Source organism: Rhinoderma darwinii, chromosome 2, assembly GCF_050947455.1.
Source record: "Rhinoderma darwinii isolate aRhiDar2 chromosome 2, aRhiDar2.hap1, whole genome shotgun sequence".
In the NCBI taxonomy this organism is placed as follows: Eukaryota; Metazoa; Chordata; class Amphibia; order Anura; family Rhinodermatidae; genus Rhinoderma; species Rhinoderma darwinii.
In genome coordinates, this window is record NC_134688.1 from 352347744 (window position 1) to 352372498 (window position 24755).

The 24755-nt window shown below is 43.4% G+C and overlaps 1 protein-coding gene across 13 annotated transcripts in view; it reads right to left on the minus strand.

Annotated features, from left to right (window-relative positions):
• The window catches only part of PLEKHA6 (pleckstrin homology domain containing A6), a 181026-nt gene extending 166859 nt beyond the window's left edge, over nt 1-14167 (minus strand). For all 13 annotated transcript variants that reach the window (XM_075853745.1, XM_075853744.1, XM_075853737.1 and 10 more), the window contains exon 1: nt 13945-14167. The gene's annotated coding sequence lies outside the window, so the exon portion shown is untranslated. The remainder of the gene's footprint in view (nt 1-13944) is intronic.
• Between the last annotated feature and the right edge of the window lie 10588 nt (nt 14168-24755).

Sequence of the window (24755 nt, forward strand, 5' to 3'; positions counted from 1 at the left end):
ATCAAATAGTTAGAAGCTGTAGCTGGGCCAGGAAACCACACGAAAAGAATCACAAGCAACTAAGGAACAGGAAAGGCAGGTATAAATAGACAGAGGGCGGGAGCTAGCTCCGTCTGGCCAGGCTGCGATGGGCTCTCCCACTCCTAAGCCTGCCATCCTGAGTGGTGGAAGATGGAGTCAGTCTCAGAGACATAGACTCAGGTGCAGACTGATTACCTATGGGCGTATACACAGAAGTTGTGCCTGGCAGATCCTTTACAGTACCCCCCTTTTATGAGGGGCAACCGGAACCTTTCTAAGTGGACCTGGTTTATTGGGGAAACGAAGGTGGAACTTCCTGACCAATACCCCAGCGTGAACATCCCGGGCGGGTACCCAAGTCCTCTCCTCAGGCCCGTATCCTCTCCAATGGACCAGGTACTGGAGGGAGCCTTGGACCATCTTGCTGTCCACAATTTTGGCCACCTCGAATTCCACCCCCTAAGGGGTGAGAACGGGAACAGGAGGTTTCCTCGAGGGAGCCAAGGACGGGGAGCAGCGTTTAAGGAGGGAGGCATGAAACACGTCGTGTATTCGAAAAGATGGGGCAACTCCAGTTGGAAGGAGACAGGATTGAGGACTTCAATGACCTTATATGGCCCAATAAACCGGGGAGCAAACTTCTTGGACGGGACCTTAAGGCGCAAGTTCCTAGACGATAACCACACCAGATCCCCGACCATAAACAAGGGGTTAGCAGAACGTCTTCTATCAGCCTGAGTTTTTTGTACGCTCTGGGACGCCTCTAGGTTCTTCTGAACCTGGGCCCAGTCTGTGCACAGTTCAGTATTAAGGGAAAATTCGGCGAGGGGAATGAATGAGACCCAATCATATTGACAGTCAGAGATAAAACACCTTAAATATTGTTCAACTGGGCGACGGTCCCTACGCTCAAATAGTGCACGACAGACAAACAGAGAAGGGTCTGGCAACGTAAGGCAACACCGTGAGCAACAAGAGTGGTGAATGAGCCGAGTCAAACCAGGAGTGTACGAGGTACCAAAGGCAGAGCAGGAGAGTAGTGAACAAGCCGAGTCAAACCAGGAGTGTACGAGGTACCAAACGCAGAGCAGGAGAGTAGTCAGTAAGCCAGGGTCAATATGAAGCAGGGTCAAATGGTACAAGAAGCTGCAGCAGGGCCAGGAAACAAAACGAGAAGAATCACAAGCAAGTAGGAACAGGAAAGGCAGGTATAAATAGACAGAGGGCGGGAGCTAGCTCCGTCTGGCCAGGCTGTGATAGGCTCTCCCACTCCTAAGCCTGCCATCCTGAGTGGTGGAAGATGAGTCAGTCTCACAGACCTAGAAGCAGGTGCAGACTGATTACCTATGGGCGTGGATACAGAAGCTGTGCCTTGCAGATCCTTAACAACTGAAGTGTTTAGACAGTGAATAGACATTCCATGGGATGTCTATTCACAATCTCTGCACTTCGTTACTCTGTCTGTGGTAGTTACAGCAGAGGACGCGTAATCTCGCGAGATTACGCGGTAAATGACAGGTTACAACGAGATCACGCTTCCTCGGCTGTAACTACCATAGAAACGGTAACGAAGTGCAGAGATTGTGAATAGACATCCCGTGGAATGTCTATTCACTGTCTAAACTCTTCAGTATTGTTAATATGTAAGTATAAGATAGCACAGAAGGGTCTAACAGGATCGCTATGCGCTGTGTAAATGAATGGAGAGGAGTTCATGATGCTGATTGGTCTGTACAAGGCCCACTTGGTCTAAAGTGAAAGTACGCCCACTTGGGCATTAAAGAAACAGTGTCACGAAAAAAAAAATTTTAACATCAGTTTGATTTTAGTCTTTTATTAAAAACTTTTATATTTATTTGTGTGTTTGTGTTTTACTTTTTTTTATTTTTACACTTTTTCTTCCCTATGGGGGCTGCCATTTTTTACTCCATTTCTGTATGTGTCGATTAACGACACATACAGACATGGAATACGGCAGCTTACAGTCCCATAGTGAATGCGAACGGGGCCCGTTCCATCCACTATGGTGTACGCCGTCTGTGTGGGAACGGCGCATGCGCCGCTCCCACACAGTCCAACTTGAAGTGAGCGCCGTCCGGCGCCATTTTCCTGTAGACCGGAAGTCGCGGCCGGACAGTAAGATTACTACTTCCGGTCGCGGCTTCCGGACTTGTGCACTTGGAGCAGCGGCAGCAGACGGAGCGGACGGACCGGAGGGAGCGGCGGCGGCAGGAGCAGGTAAGTGATTTCTATGTATGTTCGTGTTTCAGTGTGTGTTTACTAGTGTATGTAAACCTACTACACTGTGTGTTAGCTTAAAAAATGGCGACACACAGTGTAGGAGGTTTGACCGTTCAATCCCCTCGTTTCTCCCGGCACTAGCCAGGATAAAGGAGGGGGGGATTCTGAGAGCTCACTAGAGCGAGGGATTTTTTTCCAATTTTGCAGCATAAAGCAATGTAGTTGCTTTACCACATGAAATGCTGCAATTTTGGGAATTGCTCCATCTAGTGACCAGTGCTGGGAAATATTATAAATTAGAATCTAATTTATAATATTTCCTGACTCGTGAAAAAAATAAAAAAAATTAGAACAATTTTTAATCACCTACAAACTAAAAAAAAAAATTACATTTTTTGCTAACAACACATTCCCTTTAAGCAACTCCTTAGCATAAATCTAAAAACGCTAATAAAGTGGTAAAAATAGATCGTTTTTTTAAATAAAAAGCACTGCTGTCACCTACATTATAGCACCGATCTCCTTATGTAGGAGATAGGCCACTTATAATGTGGTGACAGAGCCTCTTTAAATGGAGACCTCAAACCAGACCCCCTAAAAAATTCAGATCTTAGATTAGACCGCACTATTTGCTTACTGCTCCTTGCTCCCGTTTCATCTCTATCTGCTGCCACACTAAATCCTCATGCTGGTGGGTCGGTGGAGCCCAAAGGACCAGGAAGGAAGGACACGTAAGTGTTATCTTTTTGGATTGAATTTGCAATTCAAACCAATAAACAGTCTATTTAACCCCTTCCCGCCATTTCACGTACAGTTACGTGATGGGAGATGGCCTTTTCCCGCATCTCCACGTAACTGTACGTGATGGAGATGAAGCTGGCTCAGGAGCTGAGCCAGCGACATCACCGCCGGGTGACAGCTGTATGTTACAGCTGGCACCCTGAGGTATCGGCCAGGACCGGAGCTAGCGTCCGATCCGACCGATTAACCCCTCACATGCTGCGTTCAATAGAGATCGCAGCATGTGAGGAGTTTATAGCCACCGGCGCCCCAGCAACGTGATCGCTGGGTTGCCGGTGGCTGCAAATGCGATCGGAGGGCTAATACTTACCTCCCGGTCCACCAGTAACGGAATCCTCCTATGCCCCGTCGTCGGCGGGGCCCAGGAGGCTTCCGGTACCATCGGCAAGATGGCGCCGGCTCAGCTTCCGGCTCAGAAACTGAGTCGGCGTCATCAGCAGTGGGTGTCCGCTGTATGTTACAGCGGACACCCCGATCTAACGCCAGGAACCGGAGCTAGCTCCGATTCCTGGCATTAACCCCTTAAATGCAGCGATTCAATGCAATCGCTGCATCAAAGTGGTTTGTATGCAATCGGCAGCCTTGCCATGCGATGGCAAGGCTGGCGACTGCTACTATGGCAACAGGATGCCTAACAATGGCTTCCTATCTGCCATTACGTTAGCCGATTAGGCCCCGCCCGGAGGCGGAGCCTGATCGGCTTGCTGTCAGTGAACAACTGACAGTTCTAATACATTGCACTACATAGGTAGTGCAATGTATTAGAACATCAAAAAAACAGTTGGACCTTCAAGTCCCCTAGTGGGACTAAAGAAAAGTGTAAAAAAAAAGTGTAAAAAAAGTAAAAATAAAAGTTGTAAAAAATACAATAAAAGTTTCAAATAATAACACAAAACACAATCGCCCTTTTTCCCTTATCAAGTCTTATTATTGAAAAAAATAATAAAGCCATACATATTTGGTATCGCAGCGACCGTAACGACCTGAACTATTAAAATATTATGTTATTTATTCCGCACAGTGAACGCCGTAAAAAAAATAACTAAAAAATACTGACTTAATTGCTATTTTTTGGTCACTTTGTCTTCCAAAAATTGAAATAAAAAGTGATCAAAAAGTCGCATGTACCCAAAAATGGTACCTATAAAAACTATAACTCGTCTCGCTAAAAACAAGCCCTCATACAGCTCCGTCGACGAAAAATTTAAAACCGTTATGGCTCTCACAACTTGGCGACAGAAAAAATCCATTCTCTTTACAAAAGTTATTTTATTGTGCAAAAAGTTGTAAAACATAAAAAGTGCTATAAATTAGGTATCACCGAATCATACTGACCCGCAGAATAAAGGTAACGTGTAATTTATAACGCGTACTGAACGCTGTATAAAAAGAACTAAAAAAATATGCCAGAATTGCTGTTTTTTGGTCACCTTGCCTCCCAAAAAAAAAAAGGATAACAAGTGATCAAAAAGTCGCATGTACCCCAAAATGGTACCAATAAAAGCTACAGCTCGTCACACAAAAAAAAAATAGCCCTCATACCACTACGTCTATGAAAAAATAAAATTAGTCAAGGCACCAATAAGCCAGGAAATAAAAATATGCAGTTGTGCCCGAGGGGAACGTTTCTTCTGTTTCAAGTGGCGAATTATCAAGGCCCCTAAAATTAGGGAACCAGGAAGGGGAGGGTCCAAACATATCCGCTGGAAGTGAGGGCGCCCGTATTATACCAGGACAACACTTTCCTGCAAAATTCCCCAAACTGCAAAGGTGCGGAGTGTGGACCAAAAGGGGAATAAGTAAAGACCATTTATTAGTGCGACACCGGCCTGTGCAGAAAGGATTGTGTCACAGCATAACACACATCTATGGATTATTTTATTGTTTTTTTTTTACCCCACTATACCACCTGACTATGCCCCTTATATACTCCGCCCGCCTTACATGTACCCCCACATTATAAACGGAAACACCAGTAAGACTCCAAACAAAACTACTACAAGCAAAATCCACGCTCCAAAAGCCAAATGGCGCTACCTCCATTCTGAACCCTACAGTGTGCCCAAACAGCAGTTTACTTCCACATATATGGCATCGCCATACCCGGGAGAACCCTTTTAACAATTTTTGGGGTGTGTCTCTCCAGTGGCACAAGCTGGGCGCCACATATTGGCATATCTATTGAAAAACCATTTTCACTCTGCAACATCGCGTGCACACCAATTTCTGCCAATCACCTGTGGGGTTAATATGCTCACTACACCCCTAGGTGAATACCTTGAGGGGTGTAGTTTCCAAAATGGGGTCACTTCTGGGGGGGATCCACTGTTTTGGTCCCACAGGGACTTTGCAAATGCGACATAGCGACCAGAAACCAATCCAGAAAAATCTGTACTCCAAAAGCCAAATGGCGCTCCTTCCCTTCTGAGCCCTACTCTGTGCCTAATCAGCAGTTTATTACCACATATGGGGTATTGCCGTACACAGGAGAAGTTGCTTTACAAGTGTTGGGGTGCTTTTTTTCATTTATTTGTTGAGAATATGAAACATTTTCAGCTAAAACTACGTCTTATTGAAGAAAAAGGATTTTTTTTATTTTCACTGCCCAATTCTAATAAAATCTATGAAACACCTGTGGGGTCAAAATGCTCACTACACCCCTAGATGAATTCCTCAAGGGGTGTAGTTTCGTGAATCGAGTCATTTTTGGGGAGTTTCCACTGTACTGGTACCTTAGGAGCTTTGCAAATGTGACATGGTGTCAAGAAACCAATCCAGCAAAATCTGTGCTCCAAAAGCCAAACGGCACTCCTTCTCTTCTGATCCTTGCCGTATGCCCAAACAGCAGTTTATGACCACAAATGGGGTATTGCCGTACTCCAGAGAAGTTGCTTTACAAATGTTGGGGTTCTTTTATTCCTTTATTTGTTGAGAAAATAAAAAATGTTGAGCTAAAGCTACGTCTTATTGGAAAAAAAGGATTTTTTTTATCTTCACTGCCCAATTCTAATAAAATCTATGAAACCCCTGTGGGTTCAAAATGCTCACTACACCCCTAGATGGATTCTTCAAGGGGTGTAGTTTCCTAAATGGAGTAACTTTTTTGGTGTGTTCACTGTTTTGGTCCCTCAGGGGCTTTGCAAATGCGACGGGGTCTCCGCAAACCATTCCTGCTAAATTTGAGCTCCAAAAGCCAAATGGCGCTCTTTCCCTTCTAAGCTCCGCCGTGTGTCCAAACAGCCGTTTATGACCACATGCAGGGTATTTTTTTACTCGGGAGAAATTGCTTTACAAAAGTAGTGGTGCATTTTCTCTTTTTAGTCCTTGTGGAAATTAGAAAAAATAAGCTAAACCTACATTTTCTTTGAAAGAATGTAGATTTTCATTTTCACGGCCTACTTCCAATAATTTCTGCAAAAAACCTGCGGGGTCAAAATGCTCACTATACCCCTAGATAATTTCCTCAAGGGGTATAGTTTCCAAAATGGGGTTACTTTTGGGGGATTTCCACTGTTTTGGTGCCGCAAGAGCCTTTCAAACCCGACATGGAGCCTAAAATATTTTCTAATAAAAAGGAGGCCCCAAAATCCTCTAGGTGCTCCTTTGTTTCTGAGGCCTGTGCTGCAGTCAATAAGTGCACTAGGGCCACATGTGGGGTATTTCTAAAAACTGCAGAATCTGGGCAATAGATATTGAGTTGCGTTTCTCTGGTAAAACTTTCTGTGTTACAAAAAAAATAGATAAAAAATGAATTTCTGCAAAAAAAAAAAAGAAATTTGAACATTTCACATCTACTTTGCCTTAATTCCTGTGAAACATCTAAAAGGGTTAAGAAATTTCTAAATGCTGTTTTGAATACTTTGAGGGGTGAAGTTTTTAAAATGGGGTGAGTTATCGAGGGTTTCTAATATATAAGGCCCTAAAATCCACTTCACAACTGAACTGGTCCTTGTAAAAATAGCCTTTTGAAATCTTCTTGAAAATGTGAGAAATTGCTGCTAAAGTTCAAAGCCTTGTGATGTCATAGAAAAATAAAAGGATGTTCAAAAAACGATGCCAATCTAAAGTAGACATATGGGGGATGTTAATTAGCAACAATTTTGTGTGGTATTACTATCTGTCTTACAAGCAGATACATATAAATTTAGAAAAATGCTAATTTTTGCAATTTTTCGCTAAATTTTGGTGTTTTTCACAATTAAATACTCAATGTATCGAGCAAATTTTGCCAGTAACATAAAGTCCAATGTGTCACGAGAAAACAATCTCAGAATCGCTTGGATAGGTAAAAGCATTCCGGAGTTATTACCACATAAAGTGAAACATGTCAGATTTGAAAAAATTGGCTGTGTCCTGAAGGCCAAAACAGGCTGTGTCTTGAAGGGGTTAAAAATCACATCTCTCCCTCCCCGTGTATGCCATTGAAGATTTGACTGCATTCTCACTGTGAGTAATAGGATCCTGCATTTGGCACAGGTAGGAAGTGTATGCGCTGGTTTATTACTGGCTTACAGGTCCCGAGGGACATAGAGGTGATGAGCTCCAAAGAAAAGGAGCAGTTGAAGCATATCAATTCCTAGTAACATCGATAAAGATTTGTTAAACCAAAATGCACCAACGGTACAACATCTATTTTGTGATAAAGCACTTAGAAAAGAGATATATTGTATCTCTATAGTATAATGAATAGCTAACTGAAATACTTTATTCACAACTGCTAAAGCATTCTTATTTCGCAAAAGGCCCCAAACAAATTCCCCCTTCCTGAAAAGATCAAAAGTGTGTTTTGTGCAACTTTCTAAATACTTTTTATTATAAATTATTTTTACTTTTTGAGATACACATGCTTTGAATTCTGTATACAGAGCAGATGTATCGTGCACTTGGACCTGTATCCGTTAGGTCTGTGAGACTAACGGGTTCAGTGACAGTGAGTCCTGCGTGTCTCTGACTGTTATTGATCACATCTAAGTTATAAACTTAGATGTGATCGGTAAAAGGCATTAAGTGTATAAGAAGTGCCGTATTATTGCATTAAATATCCACACCGATGGACCGTCATCTTTCATTAATCCAGATAATCTCATCTCCATATTAAGTTTCACCATACTTAAAAATGTAATCTAGTTTTTTATTAATGTCAATTAATCTTTTCATCACTTAAATATTCTTTGCTGTATTACAGCATATGTGGTCCCAAAATGTGATGGAAACATTACAATTATGATTCCTACGATCCCTAGGGTATAGTCATCTGCCAGCTACACTAATAGCCCACACTAAAACCAGATGTGATCTGTCTGCACTTAATGGCTGGATATTGACTTCCTAGCGTATATGTATATGCATCCATAGTAGTGATCCTACTCCTCAGTTGTGTAGACAAGAAAGATGCAATATTTATCTTGACTTAGTTCTTATCATGACCTTTTTAGAGTGGTTTCTATGTATTTTAGAGATATGGCTTTACAGAACTTTAGTATTCTAAACTAAATTTTTGGAAATCTTGAAAAATATGTTGTCATACATGGTAGAATATGTAAAATCATCTTTAGCCATTATCCTTATCTACGGTATGTGGCTAAATTTTAGTTTCCATCCATTGGATTCCCTTTGTTTTAACAGATAAAAATTTTACTCAAAATTCTGCTAAAAGACTATGACTGCAAAGCCATGCATGGAGACTATGCACGCTGTATGGCACTCTCCGTGTGCCACCATATAATGCCTCCATTAGCGTCTGTATTCTCCCCAATAATCAATGTTTCTAGGGGAGAAGATCTACCCAGTACAGCTTCGATTGAACAGGTCACATATTGCATTTGAACAGTAGAAGCCAATATAATTTTTTATGGGCCCCATATTTCATGAAACCTAAGAGAAATACTTATGAACATTTAATCAGTTGTCGTACAACCTAAATATTTGTGCATATGAGAATAGAATCATCAGGATGCAAAATGTGTATGGTAAAATATTAAGATTTATGTAAAGACTTTTAAAGGCCACATACATACAACCCTGATTTACACATAGCGGAGCAGGGTGTGTAAGAGGTAGGAGGTTGGTATGTTTAAGTTTGCTGGATTGCATTTATTCCACAATTATTTCAACCATACAGTTGCATTACATTCTCCCTCTGCTATTCCATGCAACTCTGAAGGGGTACAAGGCTAATTCTGCACAGTGTGGGCTGGGAGATCTAACTGCAGCCCCATTTGGTTTTTAAGTTTGACACTCACTTCCTGGTCTTGACTGAAAGGGTATTGAGAAGTCTGGAGGAAAGATAGATGAATTTTGGAGAAAAAGACTTAATAAGCGTACTATACATGCAGTCATGCATGCAGTCAGCGGCTGCTACAGGGCCCGCAGCATGAGGGGGCTCGTGCCCCCCGCTGGTACGGGCCCCCCCATGGCCGGAGGCTCTGCTAGCAGCCGCTATGGCTGCTACAGCGTGACGCCACTGAAGGGGTTGTTCCTACAAAAGACATGCATCCCCTATTCACTGGATAGGGGATACATGGGGGATCGCTGGGACGCCCAGCGATAAGGAGAACTGGGGACTGAAAGTCCCCCGAAGTTCTCCATGACAAACCTCGGACTTTCAGGGGCCTGTCGGCAGCTCCATAGAAATGAATTGTGCACCAGTCATGCTTGTGTGCATGCGTGACCAGCGCTCCTTTCATGTTTATTGAGCTGCGCAGACCCCGGAAGTCCGAGGTTTGTCATGGAGAACTTTGGGGGACTTTCGGTCCCCTGTTCTCCTTATCGCTGCCAGCGATCACACATGTATCCCCTGTCCTGTGGATAGGGGATACATCTCTATTGTAGGTCAAACTATAGGCCGCTTTTTTGGGGGGGGGCGGTTGGGGGCTGTATGGAGTTATCTACAGGGGGGGATGTAATGGCGTTATCTACAGGGGGCTGTATGGTGTTATCTATGAGGGAGGGCTGTATGGCATTATCTACAGGGTGGGGCTGTAAGGCGTTATCTACAGGGGGGCGCTGTGTGGCGGAATCTATAGGGAGGCACTATCTACAAGGGGGGGTTGTGTGATACCCAGGGGAGGGGGGGCCCCAGTCAAAAGTTTGCTATGGGGCCCAGTCTTTCCTAGTTACGCCGTTTCATGCAGTTTATGAAGGAATGGAACATTTTTATTTTTGGATGGATGCTAAGACATTTTTATAAAAAAAAGAATACCATTTTGAGTATGCTTGTTTTGGATGTACAAGTCCTTGTCAATTAATTTGAATATGATCAAAAAGTTAATTTATTTCAGTAATTCAATTCAAAGTGAAACTCATAAAGATTCATTACACATAGAGTGATCTATTTCCAGCATTTTTTTTCTTTTAATGTTGATAATTATGGCTAACAGTTAATGAAAACCCAAAATTTAAACTCAGAAAATGTGAATATTAAATAAGCCCAATTTCTTAAAATGATTTTTAATACCTAAATGTTGTCCTACTGAAAAATATGTACAGTATATGCACTCAATACTTGGTTGGGGCTCCTTTTGCATGAATTACTGCATCAATGCGGCGTGGCATGGAGGCGATCAGCCTGTGGCTATGCTGAGGTGTTATGGAAGCCCAGGTTGCTTTGATAGCGGCCTTTAGCTCGTCTGCATTGTTGGGTCTGGAGTCTCTCATCTTCCTCTTGACAATACCCTCAATGGGGTTTAGGTCAGGCAAGTTTGCTGGCCAATCAAGAACAGTGATACTGTGGTTAATAAACCAGGTATTGCTACTTTTGGTAGTGTGGGCAGGTGCCAAGTCCTGCTGGAAAAGCATAAAGTGCTCTAAAATTCGGTATAACACAATGGACCAACACCAGCAGATGACATGACTCCCCAAACCATCACTGACTGTGGAAACTTCACACTGGACCGCAAGCAACTTGGATTAACGCCTCTCCACTCTTCCTCCAGACACTGGGACCTTGATTTCTAAATGAAATGCAAAATTTACTTTCATCTGAAAACAGGACTTTGGACCACAGAGAAAATCCTTTTTCTCCTTAGCCCAGGTAAGACGCTTCTGACGTTGTCTCAAGGAATGCGACAGTTGTAGCCCATGTCCTGGATACGTCTGTGTGTGGGGGCTCTTGAAGCACTGACTCCAGCCGCAGTCCACTCCTTGTAAATCTCCCCCAGATTCTTGAATGGCCTTTTCTTGACAATCCTTTCAAAGCTGCGGTTATCCCTGTTGCTTGTGCAACTTTTGCTACCACACTTTTTCCTTTCTTTCAACTTTCCATTAATATGCTTGGATACAGCACTCTGTGAACAGCCAGCTTCTTTAGCAATGTCCTTTTGTGGCTTACCCTCCTTGTGGAGGGTGTCAATGACTGTCTTCTGGATAACGGTCAAGTCAGGAGTGTTCCCCATGATTGTGTAGCCTACTGAACCAGAATGATGGACCATGTAAAGGCTTAGGAAACCTTTGCAGGTGTTTTGTGTTGATTAGAGTGTGACACCATGAGTCTACAATCCTCAACTTTTACCCAATATTCTAGTTTTCTGAGAGACTAAATTTTGAGGTTTTATTAACTGTTACCATAATCATCAACATTAAATGAAAAAAATAAATGCTGTAAATAGATCACCCTGTGTGTAATGAATCTATATAATATATGAGTTTCACTTTTTGAATTGAATTACTGAAATAAATAAACTTTTTGATGATATTCTAATTTTTTGAGAAGGACTAGTATATGGGAGGACGTCCAGATAGCTCTGGTAATGACCAATCAAGTTTTTAGATACAGCACTTGATATAGTACTAGATATATTAGACCTTACAAACGGAACTATTGCCAATAGTATCCAACTCTATTCCAGTTTTCATTGATCTATGGCAAGAAAAGGTGAAATGCTCCCCTTTCCTGCACTAGTATTATAATTAATATACAGTGGTCTCTCAACACACAATATTAATTGGTTACGGGACGACCATTGTATGTTGAAACCATTGTATGTTGAAACCATAACCCTATGGAAAACTGGTAATTGGTTCCAAAGTCTCCAAAATGTCCACCCGAAACAATAAAAAAGTGGATTGAAGACAAATAAGCACAAAAATACAAATAAAGCATGTGCAGTTGTCCCTCAAGTTACAATATTAATTGGTTCCGGGGTAACGATTGTAAGTTGAAAATATTGTAATTTGGGACCGTAACTCTATGGAAAACTAGGAACTGTTTCCAAAGCCCCCAAAATGTCAACCACAGATAAGAAAAAAAGATGATTTAGCAGATAACATACAGATAAAGAAAGTTCTCACATAGAAAAGTCAGCAATACTGTAGCTGCTGGAGGCTGTAAATCACTTTCTACGATGAGGATAGAAGCTTCTTCAGGAGACTGTACAGTACACAGTGTACCAGAAATATAACATGGAGCCATCCTCACCGGGTGTCCAAAGAGCAACATCCTGGCGCAGGTAAAGCGCAGTACAGGACATGTAGTACTGTACTGTAGAGAGGCGCTACTAGACAGCCAATCAGGGCATATCTATCTATCTATCTAATATCTATCTATCTATCTATCTATCTATCTATCTATCTATCTATCTATCTATCTATCTATCTATCTATCTCATATCTATCTATCTATCTATCTATCTATCTATCTATCTATCTATCTATCTATCTATCTATCTATCTATCTATCTATCTATCTATCTATCTATATGGCCCAATGTGATTAAACCCCTGTTGATTTCAATATTGAATTACCTACAAGACATTTGTGGCAGACTCCTAGGAAATATCGGATATGTAGAACAGGCAGGAAAACCCAGAACATCCCCTAGTACAGGTATATAATTACATCTCCTGGTAGTGTATTATTTTTTTTACTTATTTTTCAAACTGCAAGGTTGGCTCATGTTCATGATGTTTTTAATGACGGATTTTAATTTAAAGAATTCTTAACATAAAATAAAATTGTTAACATGATTAGACGCAGACAAGAGCAGATCCCTGAAGCGTAAGTCTGACTATATGTACATTTATTCATGTGTCATCTAGTAACCAAAACCTATGGTAAGCATGTACATGAAACGAGTGCCATCTTATTAGATAGAAGCTATATTTGGAGGCCACTAATGGGTACTCTTCCAGCATTGCCACACTTACTGTATGCCTACGCTATTACATGATAAAAGAAACCAACGGCCTGCTCCCCAATGTTACAATAATAGGCAATAATAAAAACATAATTGCACGCAGTGAATGGAGTCATTGCTTGTTACATTACAAGCGATCTCTGTGCATTGTAATTATCCAGATTGGATTTAGCAAGTAGGCTAAATCCTGTACACTGCACATCATGTAAGTGTTCGTCTATGGAATGAGTAATGCTATAAATAGATTTCTAAGCACCCAAACGTGTTTCACAATTAATTACACGGATAAATACGAGGAAATAGAATGTAATGCAATCACCTGCTGTATGAAAGCATTGGGAGAGGGCGAGAAGAGAGGATGTGGGAAGGGTAGGAACAGAGGGGTGGGGGAAGAGTGATGATGGAGAATACGACCAGGGTGAGAGCATGGGGCAGGGAGGAAGGGGAGAGAAAGGGATGCAGGGACTAGTGCCAAGCAGATAACACGCTCTGAAATGTGCACTGGAAAATAATAATGTTGCACGGCTGCTCTGCAGGGATTGTAAGCTTAGCAGGGAAATGAGACTTAATTCACTGCATGTCAATAAGGAGGAGATAGAAGCAGGTGGTGCAATCTCAGTGACCCAGTTTAAAATTCACTATCACAAATCACTGTCACCGGAGATAAAAAATTCAGTTATTTGATATCCCAATACAACGATATCCTTTAAACACCATCACGACTAAAATCCTTATAGCACACCCTTACCTTTCATCCTCCAAAGTAGTGCTGATGGGCTACGTGGGTTTCTATGGAATCCATTCCTAATCTCCATATAGCAAAATGGATTGAAAATTAGAATCCTCTCCTTGTTCGGTTCTGCTGTATTCCCTTCTCCCCAGCCATATAGTGTGCCAGCACTGAGCTTCAATGATGCAGGTTGGTGCTGTATACAGAGGTTACATTGAGCTGGCTGTATACTGAGTGTGCATTGAGCATGCTCGCAACATCCCTGGGGATTTAAATCCTTGCACGTGACCCTACTCTGTCAGGCAGAGTGAGAAGGTTTAACCCCCTGCTTGTCATATAGATGACACTGTATACATTTTAAAATAATATAAATATTGACTGCTGTGGTTATATAAAAAGCTGTTATCAGTTCTTTGCTGAATTGTCATTATAATATGATCTGTATAATTCTGTATTATTTTTGCTGGTGACAATAATACAGAATTGGGTAGGATTTCGTAATGCTGTACATATACATTGCCGTATCTTGATTTCAATGCACTTGGTGCAATGCAGAATGCATGAGCGGACTGTAGTAAGCACCATCACCCTGAGAACAGATTCCACTGTTATTTGTAAATGAAGAAAATATCTGCATTCATTTTCTTGTGGGTTGTGACGGAGAAGGGAAGAAAAGTACAGGCCTAGATAGTCTGTCACCCGAGCATAAGAAAGACAGCAAGGAACTGAAAAAAGGTAAAAAGAAAAGATCAGGGATAAAGTGAGAAGCAATAAACCATCCTAAATATGCAAGACTTGCAGAGCATGAGAGACAGACACCTGTATGTCAGGATTTGCGTTTACATTCCATTATCTTAGAAGCATGCAAGGTATTTAAATAATACACAATAGTGTCCTGTTTATAAAACAAGCCGATGCATTGACAGTCACGTCTGTGAAGCCTATCATGTCTAGAATTTATAGAGTGGCATTGAGTGTAACTGTCATGGCAGACCCTGCCCATTACATGACATCAGTACATCAGAAAAGTCCTTGAGTTGTCCTCTTCTGTCAAGTTGTTAAATATTCTGCTCAGCTTTTTCTTAGTTATATCTGTCTCTGGCACAGCTGGGTGACCACCAACATAGCAGCCATTACTGCTCTCACAAGTGCTTCACCCAACTTTCTGCTCGTTCAACGGCTGACTGTATAGTTTATGCAGCAATAAATATTATCGTTGTCGGCAGCACATCTCCCTGTGTAAACAGGAAGATGTTCTGCCGACATGATAGAAATGCATGGGAAGATCGATCGTAGTAACAATCGCTCGTCCCCATACATTAATGATTATTGTGAAAAGAGCAAACGAACACCAATCAACGAGCTGCCTCATTAATCGGCACTCGTTTTTACAGCCCCAAATTGGCTGGTGTAAAAGAACTCGAAGCAACCCAATGGCAGAGGAGCAGCATTCACTTCATCTCACTAGGAGGAGAGAGCCCATCCACCAGCCAAGACCTTCTGTGTAATTGAGTGATGGGGAGAGAGCAGTTTTCATGCAAGTTTTGCTAAACTGGGGCAAAAAACACTTGGTATTTCGAAGCCAGCATGTGTAAATACATTGTACGGAATTGTAATACATCGCTCATACAAGTTCAGATCGTGACATGTGGAGGCTTTTTCTGTCGGCTTTTTCTCAAATCCAATAGAAAAAAAATTGTGTTATGCTGCATCGGAAGTCATGTGTACAGTCATATTCTGCTCTAGAAGCATTACAATAGAGCTGTCATTAAAATACTGGCCTTATAATGATAATGAGATGACTCTGTTTATACTGTCACAATCTATACAACAAAGCTGACAAGTAAGCTGCAGAATACAGGATATATCAGCTTACTGTGACTGTGGTGACTTAAAGCGATTTTCCTATCAGAGACATTTATGACATAAAAAGAAGTGGGTCCCACCTCTGAGACCTCTGTGACCCGCACCAATCTCTAGAACGGGGCCCCCTAAATCATGTTCTACTGCTCTTTTTGTGGCTGAAGCATGTGATTTCTGACCATGAATTATGGAAATAGCGTAGCTATAGCGTAGCTCGCTGAGCTACGCTGTTTCCGTAACTCCCATAGTAGTGAATGGCAGTTGCGGAAGCAGCGTAGCATGCACGCTGTTTCTGTAACTACCATTCTGTTCTAGGAGACTTACGGAAACAGCGTAGCTCAGCAAGCTATGCTGTTTCTGTAATACATGGTAATTCAGCCACAACACAGAGCCGTAGAACAGGGTTTAGGGGGCCCCGTTCTAGAGATAGGTGCAGGTCCATAATTCATGGTCGGAAATCACACGCTTCAGCCACAACACAGAGAGGTAGAACATGGACCCCGTTCTAGAGATAGGTGCCGGTCCCAGAGGTAGAACCCGCATCTATCTGACATTTATGATATATCCTGAGTATATGTCATAAATGTCTCTCATGGGAAAACCCCTTCAAGGTTTTCACCAAAATATATCACACCTTTTTTTTAAGTGGATTGTCACATAAAAACAACAACAACAACAAAAACGAATTCTAGAGATGTTCTAGTTTTGGCTCTAAAACATCAGCTTGTTTTGGTTTTGCAATAGGTTCTGTTTTTTTTAAATTCAGTTTTGGTTTGTACATTTGGTGCCAGAGCCAAAGCTTAATAAGAGAGCATTAAAAATACAATACACTGCAAAACATAAGTATGGTATCAGCTATATAACAGTCGAATGTTTAAGTCCCCTAAGGGACTAAAAAAATAAAAAATACATCGAAAAAAGTTTTTAACACTATACACATTTTTTTTAAAAAAACTTTTTCCTATTTCACCAACAGTGAATGCATTAAAAAAAAAAAAAAGACAGAATTATTGTTTTTTGGTCACTTCACCTTCCAAAGAAAATTTAATAAAAAGTGCCCCCTAAATCAGTGCCCCCCTTTTGATCAAAAGGCCATACGTACCCCAAAATGGTGCACATTGAACGTTGTAGAAATGAAACCCAAAAAACAATTAAGGAATTGCTGTATTTTTTCCATTCCACCCCACACAATCATTTTTAAAAGTTTTTCAGTACATTATATGGTACCATTACATGGTGCCATTAGAAAATACAACTCATCTTGCAAAAAAACAAGCCCTCCTACAGCTATGTTGATGGAAAAATAAAAAAAAGCCTTTTGGAAGGCGGGGAGGGAAAAATGAGAACAAAAAATAAAAATAGGCTTGGTACCTAAAGTGTAGCTAAACGTTTGACAAACTTCTGACATGTCATAGGGACATGTCAGAAGTTTGGAATGGTGGGGGTCCGAGCACGGAGACCCCCACCAATTGCTAGAACGAAGCAGCTGAAGTGCTCGTGTGAGCGCTTAGTCGCTTTGTGTCTGTTCGTCTATTTACGGAAATAAATGCATCGGTGTAAGGACTCAATAGTAAGTCTATGAGCCCGTACACCGATATATCGGCTTTCCGGAAAAAGCCGAACAGACACGAAGCAGCTGAGCGCTCACACGAGCACTTCAGCTGCTTCGTTCTAGAGCACTGAGACCCCCACCAATCCAAACTTCTGACATGTCACTATGACATGCCAGAAGTTTGTCAAAGGTTTAGCTACACTTTAAGAGATTAAGTCCCAGTCCTGCTTTAGTATGTCCTGAATACACAGAGATACTGTCATCTATAGATACAGTTCACCCAGATTCCTGTCTCAGTGACAGCATGATGTTCCAGTCTGGGTGTATTTCTATGACTGAATGAGATGGCATGCAGTGCCCATGTTGGAACAACTAGTTTGGCAGACTACTCATACGCATATATTTGCGACTTCACATTCAAAGAGATTATGAAAAGTGGCCCGCCTATTTATATAAGACACGCCCCCAAACTATGTCATTTAACCGGTTAAGGACCAGGCTGTTTTACAGCTAAATGACCAGAGAAAATTTCACAATTTTGCTATGCGCTTCTTTAGATGACTATAACTCTGCAGGTGAATAAAGTTCATCTTTGAATTTTACACTCTTTTTAAAGGACAGATAGGACTTTGTTTTAATGGCATTTGTCAGTATACATCATTTTTATTTTTTGCTCTAAAGTGGGCATAATTGGAAAAAAATGCAAGAATTTAGCAATTGCGTCAGTTTAGGCTAGCATTTTTCATACATAGTATAGACCACGGACAAAATTAATCTCCTTTCACATTCTTCCACTTCTCCCGTGCATGGGGATACCAAATATGTGTGCTTTATTCACTGTGCGGGCATGTGCCAGGGCTTGGCATAAAAGGAGGCTTTTTGGCCTTTTCGGTCCAGGAATTCTGCATTTGATTTTATAGCAGCATACTGTTTTCTGGGGGGGCCTAATGCTGCTGATACATTAGAAACACGCCATAAATGACTTCATTCACACAGGTAGACCCCCACAAGGTTTTCTTCAAGGGCTTTATCATATTTTTAGAAAGTCCAGTTTTCTTCTGAAAGTTTCTTGAATAAGATGGAACAAAATAAAATGAGCATTTTTTTTTTTAGCAAATGCGTCAGTTTATGCTCGTATTTTTCACACACAGTACAGACTATGGACAAAATTAATCTTCTTTCACATTCTGCCCCTTCTCTCGTGCATGGGGATACAAAATATCTGTGCCTTATTTATCACATAGAGATGTAGGGGGGCTTACGATAGAAGAAGCCTATTTCACAAATCACCTTTCTTCAAAGCTGGTTTTACAAAACTCAGCAGAGTTTCTATAACACTTCCAAAATATCTGCTCTTGAAGCAGAGATCCCAAAATATTAATCTAGGGGTATAACGGGATATTATTTTTCACGGGTTTCCTAAAATAAGAAATTGCAGGTTTATGCAAATAGAGCTATCCAGCAGATGAACTTTAGAAAATATGCAAACATGACATATACCCGTTCCGAACTATAGACATTGTTTTGTACCTTGTTGGCCAGCTGCTACCCCGCTACGCGGTACAGCCCAGTGGGTCCACACCCCGCGTCGTGACAGTACGCTCAGGCCATTGACCCCGCTGGCCAAATCAAGAGCCTGTCATCCTCCCAAGCCATGCAGGCGGACCCGCGGGATCTGCAAGTATGACAGGATCAACTCTTTGTGGCAGAAGACTCCATGGCACAGCAGCTAGGTGCGCTAGTTACTTCCGTCACCACTCCTATTCAAGCTCTTCCGATCGACCCTCCTGCTACACCTCTTGGCAGCCCCAGTTCAGACCCTCGGTTCTCGCTGCCATTGCCACCTCGGTTCCTTGGAGACGCAAGTTCGTGCAGGGGGTTTCTGAATCTATGCCAAATCCACTTCACTCTGCACGCCCGAGCATTTCTTTCGGACGGAGCCAGGATCGCCTTCATTATATCTCTACTCGCCGGCAAGGCCCTGCCATGTGCGAATCCAATCTGGGAACGACAGGGACCGGAGACCCGAGACTTCCAGGGATTCGTACGGTTGTTCCGTTCCGTATTTGAGGAGCCTGGATGAGCCTCATCGGCAGCCACTGCTACCTTGAACCTGCGTCAGGCATCCAGTTCCGGACTCTGGCAGGAGAATTGTCCTGGAACAATGAGGCCTTGGTAGCATCCTTCTGGCATGGCCTATCGTCTGAGATTAAGGACGAACTGGCTGCTCCAGATCTCCTAGCTGCCCTGGATGACCTGATTCTACTGGCTACCCGTGTGGATATAAGGCTCAGAGAGAGATCTCAAGAGATTCTACAGGAGAAACGGCTTCCTAGACTGGCGCCCAACTTCCAGCAACCCCTCTTGCTTTGTTTTTCTGCTGTGCCCGAGGTTCCGATGCAGATGGTTCGGCTTAAACTGTCCGTTCAAGAAAAACAGCGCAGGCGCACCTCTGGACTCTGTCTGTATTGCGGCCTCGCTGGCCATGTCGTGCGTTTGTGTCCCTAGAAGCCTAAGAAACCCCAACGCCTGGGTTGGTTGGAGAGACAACCCTGGGCGCTACTGCACTTAAAACAGAACTCTCGTCCAAACTGTTTATTCCTGTGACCATCGTCGCTGGCGAGAGACCTCATCCAGTCTCTGCCTACCTGGACTCCGCAGCCAATTTAATTTTCCAAGACCTTGTGGATCTTCTTCAATTGCCTACTGTTTTGCTGGAGAGACCGTTGATCGTTGACTCGGTAGATGGACTGCCTTTGCCTGACCCAGTATTGTCTGTGACCAAGCCATTAAGACTTCAAGTGGGAGCTCTTCATTCTGAGCTCATCTCCCTGTATGTCCTGTCCAAGGCCGTCAACCCCGTGCTGCTGGGTTTGCCTTGGCTCCGTCTTCACGCCCCAGTCCTGGATTGGAACTCCGGAGAGGTTCTCCAGTAGGGCCCCAAGTGTCTCGACCGCTGTCTGGGGCATGTCCATCCATCCCAGCCTTCTCCGCATCAGTCATTGGCAGGGCTACCTCCTTGTTACTCTCAGTTCGCTGATATCTTCAACAAAAAGGAGGCAGAGACATTGCCACCGCATCGAGAATACAATTGTCCTATCGACTTGGTTCCTGACTCGTCCACTCCTCGCCGTAGAATATACCCTCTCTCCTTGCCAGAGACCCAGTCTATATCGGCCTACATTAAAGAGAATCTGGAGAGGGGCTTCATACAAAAGTCTTCATCCCCGGCCAGAGCCGGGTTTTTCTTTGTCAAAAAGAAGGATGGATCCCTTCGACTCTGCATTGACTACCGAGGCCTCAACCAGATCACGGTGAAGAACAGGTACTCTTTGCCGTTGATTTTGGAACTCTTTGATCGTATACGGGGGGCGAAAAAAAATTCCAAGCTAGGCTTACAACCTAATCCAGATCCGTCAGTGTGATGAGTGGAAGACTGCATTTAACACACGTGATGGACACTACGAATATTTGGTCATGCCCTTCGGCCTGTGTAATGCTCCCGCAGTATTTCAAGAATTTGTGAATTACATTTTTCGTGATCTCCTCTATGTCTGTGTTGTGGTGTATCTCAATGATATCTTGATTTTTTTCCCCAGATCTTGTGACTCATCAGGGCCATGTCCACCAGGTTTTGCTTCGATTAAGAGAGAATCATCTTTACGCCAAGTTGGAGAAGTGCGTGTTCCAAGAGAAGTCTCTACCCTTCCTGGGCTATATCATCTCTGATCAGGGTCTCAAGATGGACCCTGAAAAGGTCAAGGCTGTCCTGGAGTGGCCACGTTTAAGGGCCATACAACGCTTCCTGGGATTCGCCAACTTCTACAGACTGTTCATTCCCAACTTCTCTTCTTTGACAGCCCCCATCTCCATCCTCACTAAAAAGGGTATGAATGCCAAGGTATGGACTCCAGAGGCGGAATTCGCATTTAAAACCTTAAAAAAAGCCTTCACGTCAGCCTCTATTCTTCATCACCCTGATGTGTCTCTACAGTTTTCATTGGAGGTGGACGCCTCCTCTGTTAGTGCTGGTGCACTATTGTTCCAAAGAGATTCTGTATGTGGTTACTACTCCAAGTTGTTTTCTTCCGCAGAGCGCAACTACTCCATTGGATATCGGGAGTTACTGGCCATCAAGCTGGCCCTGCAGGAGTGGAGACACCTATTGGAAGGTGCAGCCCATCCTATCCTGGTCTTCACGGACCACAAGAACTTGACCTACCTACAGACGGCTCAACGGCTGAATCCTCGTCAAGCCAGGTGGTCATTGTCTTTTGCACGGTTCCAGTTCGAACTCCACTATCGACCTGCCGACAAGAATGTGAGGGCCGATGCCTTGTCTAGGTCATTTGAGACAGAGGACACTGTGGAGTCCCCACAGAATATTATCGATCCTTCCTGCATCTACTCTGTTAACCCTCTGCAGGTTAGAGACATTCCTCCGGGAAAAACTTTTGTACTGGCAGACAGAGGAAGAATGCTTCGCTGGGGTCACAGTTTCAAGCTGGCAGGTCACGCGGGTGACCATAAGACCCGAGACCTAATTGCCTGTCAGTTCTGGTAGCCCACGCTGCCCAAAGACGTCATGGACTTTGTCTCCTCCTGTACGGTGTGTGCAGCAAACAAAGTTGCCCACTCCAGACCAGCCGGTCTGCTCCCCACTGCTTGTGCCCGATGCCCGCTGGTGGCATATTGCTATGGACTTTGTCACAGATCTGCCTCTCTCTGCGGGATGCAGTGTGATCTGGGTGGTGGTGGATCGTTTTTCTAAAATGGCTCAGTTTGTTCCTCTGACTGGCCTGCCTTCTGCTGCTCGACTGGCTGATCTCTTCATGCAACACATCTTCCGTCTACACGGATTACTCCTGCATATTGTCTCGGATCGAGGGGTCCAGTTCACCTCAAAGTTCTGGAGAGCACTCTGCGGCTTACTCGGTGTAAAGTTGGACTTCTCCTCAGCTTACCATCCTCAGTCCAATGGACAAGTTGAAAGGGTTAACCAAATTATGGAGAACTATCTGCGGCACTTTGTCTCTCCAGACGACAAGATGACTGGGTGCAGCTGCTCCCGTGGGCGGAGTTCTCTTATAATAACCGTACCAGTGAGTCCACAACCTCCAGCCCGTTCTTCATAGTCTATGGCCAACATCCTCAAATACCCCTGCCTGGCTCTACTATGTCCCAGGTGCCTGCAGCCGACTCTACCTTCAGGAACATTCTGCAGATATGGCAGCAGACACGATCTACTATTCTGCTGGCGGTGGACCGCATGAAGAGAAAGGCAGACACTAGAAGACGAGAACCTCCCCAGTATCTTCCAGGTACAAAGGTCTGGCTGTCTTCCAGGAATATCCGGCTGAGGGCACCATCTTGCAAGTTTGCTCCCAGGTTCCTTGTACCCTTCGAGATTCTACTACAGATCAATCCTGTGTCGTACAAGCTTCGGCTGCCTCCTACCCTCAAGATCCCTAACTCCTTCCACGTCTCCTTGCTAAAACCCATGGTCCTGAAATGCTTCTCCAGGACTCCTAGTTCCTCAGTGGCTCTTGGCGGTTCATCCGGAACTTTCGAAGTGAGAGAGATCCTGGCCACCAAGAAAGTAGGAGGAAGGACGTTTTATTTGGTGAATTGGAGAGGATTTGGTCCAGAGGAGAGGTCTTGGGAGCCAGAGGAGAACATCGATGCACCTGTCCCGTGAAGAAATTTCTTTCCCGCTCTGGTCCCAAGAAGAGGGGGCGTAAGAGGGGGGATACTGTAACGTCTATGGCCGGGGGTCGTCGTTCAGAATTACCCATTGACAGCTCCGGCCATGGACATCTCTCTTCACGGCGTCAGCTCCCTCCAGGGATACGCCGGCACTCACTTTCCGGGTCCTCGGACTGATTCCCGCAGGGCGCGCGCGCCCGCTCGTGCACGGCCTTAAAGGCCCAGTACGCATCCAGCTGTCACCCATCAATTATTAGCCCAAATGGCTGCTGAACTATAAAAAGGGGCTCTGCCCACTGGTTCCTTGCCTGAGCGTTGTTGTATACCTAAGTTTGTCTTGCAAATGGTCTCCCAGTGTTTTCCAGTTCCCAGTGTTAGCTGTTCCTGCTGCCTGTACCTTGTATCCCGTGCTATTGTATCTACAGTGAAAATCAAGTCGAGTCTTCCGCTGCATCCACGGTGCTACCTGCTGAAAAAAGTCAAGTCGTGCCTTCTGCTGCATCCACTGTGCCACCTGCTGTGAAAGTCAAGTCCTGCTTCCGCTACTGTCTACATTGCCTCAGGTACCCGTTCCGAACTATAGACATTGTTTTGTACCTTATTGGCCAGCTGCTACCCCGCTACGCGTCACGGCCCAGTGGGTCCACACCACGCGTCGTGACACTTACATTCTGCTCAGGGGTGTAGAGTTGCAGAAATAAATTATTGAGGGAATTTATCAGTGGTCTTATTTTGAACAACCGATCACGGTTTGCATCGGTACTTGGGGGGGCCTGTGCATTGTCAGTGAAGTGGAGGAACCTCATTATTGTCTCATAACGAGACCTGGGCATTAATGCAGAATACACTGGGGGTGGCTTGGGTGGGTCTTGTTGACCAGTAAGACCTAATTGAGGGCTTTTTGACAATACCCATATTTAGGGTGAGCCCCAAAAAAAAATTTCTGCAATTTGGTGGTCGTCCAATCTCTGGCATGGGTGGATGAAGGTTTCTGCCTTATATACTGAGCGGCATATAAATTAGTTTCGTGGACAATCATATTTAGGAGGTCATCTGTAATAAATAAATGGAAGTAATACATTTGGAAAAAATTTGTATTGTCCACAGTTATGCCAGGAGTGGCAGTAAATCCGTGGATTCTGGGCCCAAAAGATGGAGCAGGTGCCCATACAAGAGCCTGAAATGGAGGGACCAGGCTGTCCTGTGCTACAGCGCTACTAGGCCCTGCAACTGCGTCAGGGATAACGTCCCCTGAAGATGTACCTGAAGTGACGCTATCATCATTACTGCCTACAACAGGTTCCATTTCTGACGCGGTCTCAGACTCTGACCACAGCATGGTGTATGCCTCCCCAACACTAAAGAACTTCCACGCCATAATGTCACCAACACTAACTAAACAAACAATTATTATTTCTTTTTTATAAACACACAAACTAACTGGTATATATATATATATATATATATATATATATATATATATATATATATGTATGTGGATATATATATAATTATATATTCCCTGCCTGCCTATTCTAATATAATAAAAGATAGAAAGGTAGAAAGATAGATCAAAAGATATATGGATAGATTGTATAGATAGATAGAAATCTATCTATACAGAGAATGTATTGGTGTGTAACACTGTAATTTTTTTGACACTGTATTATTCTGGCAGCAATTCTCTCAAGTCTCTTCTTCTCCTCAC